This window comes from Lissotriton helveticus, chromosome 7 (genome assembly GCF_964261635.1).
Source record: "Lissotriton helveticus chromosome 7, aLisHel1.1, whole genome shotgun sequence".
In the NCBI taxonomy this organism is placed as follows: Eukaryota; Metazoa; Chordata; class Amphibia; order Caudata; family Salamandridae; genus Lissotriton; species Lissotriton helveticus.
In genome coordinates, this window is record NC_136068.1 from 1,046,668,996 (window position 1) to 1,046,672,800 (window position 3,805).

General features: G+C 43.2%; 1 long non-coding RNA gene across 1 annotated transcript; it reads right to left on the bottom strand.

Moving 5' to 3' along the window:
- Positions 1–1,944: 1,944 nt before the first annotated feature.
- LOC144767211 (uncharacterized) lies at positions 1,945–3,036 on the bottom strand. Its single transcript, XR_013598097.1, has 3 exons — positions 2,957–3,036; positions 2,274–2,337; positions 1,945–2,085 (listed from the first exon to the last, which is right to left on the bottom strand). It is a non-coding gene; the product is annotated as an uncharacterized LOC144767211 (long non-coding RNA).
- Between the last annotated feature and the right edge of the window lie 769 nt (positions 3,037–3,805).

Sequence of the window (3,805 nt, forward strand, 5' to 3'; positions counted from 1 at the left end):
AAAAGGGAAAACATGGGTACAAACATTGGAATATTGGAGCGCCGGGTTAAAGCCAGCCGTTATAAGCCCGGAGCTACTCCACTGTCTTCAGTGGAGCTCTCAACATTCCAGTGTTCTGATACCGGGCATGATCCATTGACTCTGTCCTGATGCTATATATCCCAACTGTGGGACACACTCAGCAGTACCCTCTCTTTCTTTCCTTTGTACCAGAGCAGCTTCCTGACTGGGTGAGGGAGGCGTCTTATTTTCAGTTGGGGTTTGTGACCCAGTCCCACTAGGGGGCAAGCCGGGGTTGCTGCGGCAACCCCCAGAGCCCCCCCCCCATTACATCCATGATCCCCTCATGTTCACTTCTTTCAATTTCATTATGCTCATATTTCCATTTCTTATTCAAGGTCACTCCTTATTTGTATTACATTGTCTGTATTTATTACACCGTGTCCATAGTCAGCGCTGGTGACCAAGTAAAACATTCAGAATCCGTTCAGCGCTTTACAGAGAGGCGCGGGTTCGTGGACCAGTCAGTAAAGTGATGAGTGTACTTCTAAGCTCTTCTCGGAGCGCTGCTGCTTCTGTCTGGACCTGCCAACGCAAGGCTGACGCGTCCTTCCCTTCAGTGGGCGGGGCTATGGTGCAGCTGTCCGTGCGCTCCAGTTTGGCAGAGTTCCGAAGACAGCTAAGAGCAGGGGTACATATTTTCCGTAGACTTTGATCGAACAACAACTTCTCTGTTCCCAGTGGACGCAGCTCAGGCAGGCTTTAGGTTGGGAGGCAGGTTACGGCTGGATGCAGTACTGACGGTGTGAATTACTGCTGGGCGAGACAGTAACGCCTACAGACCAACATTATAAAACAAGAAAGTGGGAAATATTAAAACAAGCTTTGGCAAAGCCACTAGGTCTCGCCTTTGCTTGAGTTTTTTTTCTTTGTTTTACAGTAGTGTGGGTGTATACTAAGTGTAGATTGTATGTGTTTTTGGCAATAAAATTGCTTTTAATGGTTTGCTGATTAACTGATGTACGATGAATGGTATGAGTTTGTAAATAAAATGTGAATTTGGATGTCTGTTGTATTTAGAATAACCTTAGTATCTAAAAAGCAGTATGATATAGTGCTTTCTGTATTTTGTTAAGTGGGTTTGAGTGAGTGCGAATGGTTTGGGTTAGTTTTTAGTTTTGTAGAGTAGTGTAGATTAAGTGGATAAGCAAATGTTGTTTGAGGTGTTAGGAGTGTTGTAGATTGGCGTGGTGTGTGGTAGTTTGTACAAGTGTGTGGGTTACTGGATTGGGGATGATTATTTTGGTGTGGTGTATTACTGTTGTAGTTAGGACGGTAGTTATTTGGAATGGAGAGGGATGTGTCTATTATTGTGAATGTGATGGTTTTCGGTAGTTAGTAGGCTCTGATTCTGGGAGGCGCACTCCTCCCAGAAAGACGTGACCATATCCATCTAAAAGCAATGGCGGGCACATATAATCAGTATCAAAACACGGAGGGAGTAGGGTCCAAGGGAATATTTAACGACCAACTGCACAGTTATAACCCCTTATAGCATCCTATATCAACAAATAATAACTGTGGGTCTATGTGAAAACTAAGGTCTCTGTATACAGACAGTGTCAAACTTATCGTTATGTTGCATAGGGACTAATCACACTGTGATCTATGTACCCATCAGTTACTTGCTCTGTACCGCCCTGTTGTCATCATTTGGGCGATCACACAAAATGGTATGTCCACATTGTACACACCACTGGTAAACACAGTAGTAACTGGAAGCAGTGCTCAAAATAATATGTGTAGAAGAAAGTGTAAAGATAACATTGGATAGTGGAAACACAAATAATTTTAATGAGAAGTGACCACTTCCAAGATTAAAACCAAAAAAGGTGCAAAGTATCAGTAGTTTAAACAAATATCTACTGCATGATATTAAAGGTCGACATGTTTCTGCAGTAAATTGACCCAACCGGGGTCACCTGCTTCCTCAGGACCAAACGTTTTACTTTGCGACTGCTTCTAAAGTGAATAAGTGTAACAAAAACTGAAATAAATTGGGTATCACCTGAATAAGTCCTCTCACTGTTCCGTTAAGATGATGCACAGATGGTGAAGACACATATGTGGAGAAACAGAGATAGTAGGATAACAAATTAATAACAAAGTTATCTCTCCTTAGTTTAAGAGTAAAGTCTAATGACTCTTGTATTTGTCCTATACAAATAGAATACTGCCCAACCATACATTAATTGGATATTCCTCTCACTCACCTGAAGAATGAGGGACCAGCGCCACTCCTCACCTGGCTACAGCTCAGGAATTGGGAACACCGCTCTGTTTAAAATCATAGAATTCAAAGTGAGAAAAACCCCACTGGCCAGCTGTTGTTATATGTCTGAGCAAAATGATCGCTCAAATTACGAGGTTAAAAGATGTCAGAGTCTAGTCAAAAACCAGTTTAGTTCATATTAACTCAGATCCCGTTTAGAGTTTTGATGGGACTCGTTGGTAATGGTCTAGAATCCCAGACCCTATTGGGAGCCTGAAAATATCCACATAGTTAGTAAGTGTATTGTGCACGCTATCCACCTCTGTTTCGTGGAGATGGAAGCATGCATGAGGATGCTATTTCATCAGGCTATCATGTTGTAAGTCAACGATCCCCATTAGTTAGTCAGCAGGGATTGATATCGTAAATAGCTCAAAACCAGGACGAAACATCGGTACTGTATTCAGTACCCGACGTCTTCCTGGAGTTGTGCACTGGATAAACCCAGTATTTATTCTCGAAGATGATGTCAGAAAGGGTAATAATCGGCAGGCGTGATAGGTCTGAGTCTCTACCCTCACGCTCGTCGATGTTGTATCGAGTGCTCATTTCCAGTCCCGCCACGTATCTACCAGAACTGTCGAGACCCGCCAAATTCCCTATTAACGGTACACGTACACGTACCTGTCCGTCGGTGCACCGTTCAGGCATCTGCGCTGTTCGGGGAGGCACCGAGGGACGGGCATTTCCTTGTTTTGTTTTGATCTGGCTGTCCAAATTGTACGTCATTGCACAACGTGTAACTCCATTGGTCCATATTTACCAGTCATCAAACTGCGCACCCGAGTCTATGGGAATTGTAGTTTAATCATTTATTGCATTGTAGTATTGCGGGGAATAGTCGTGTGTTAGTACGCTACTATCCGACGTGACTTTTGGCAATCCTACATGAATAATGATTTAAATATTCAGTATTAGTTTAATTTGATAATTAATCTGATAATTAATCTTGTTTATTTTTCTAAAATGAAATACTACAATACTACAATGCAATAAATGATTAAACTACGATTCCCATAGCCTCGGGTGCGCAGTTTGATGACTGGTAAATATGGACCAATGGAGTTACACGTTGTGCAATGACGTACAATTTGGACAGCCAGATCAAAACAAAACAAGGAAATGCCCGTCCCTCGGTGCATCCCCGAACAGCGCAGATGCCTGATCGGTGCACCGACGGACAGGTACGTGTACGTGTACCGTTAATAGGGAATTTGGCGGGTCTCGACAGTTCTGGTAGATACGTGGCGGGACTGGAAATGAGCACTCGATACAACATCGACGAGCGTGAGGGTAGAGACTCAGACCTATCACGCCCGCCGAATATTACCCTTTCTGACATCATCTTCGAGAATAAATACTGGGTTTATCCAGTGCACAACTCCAGGAAGACGTCGGGTACTGAATACAGTACCGATGTTTCGTCCTGGTTTTGAGCTATTTACGATATCAATCCCTGCTGACTAACTAATG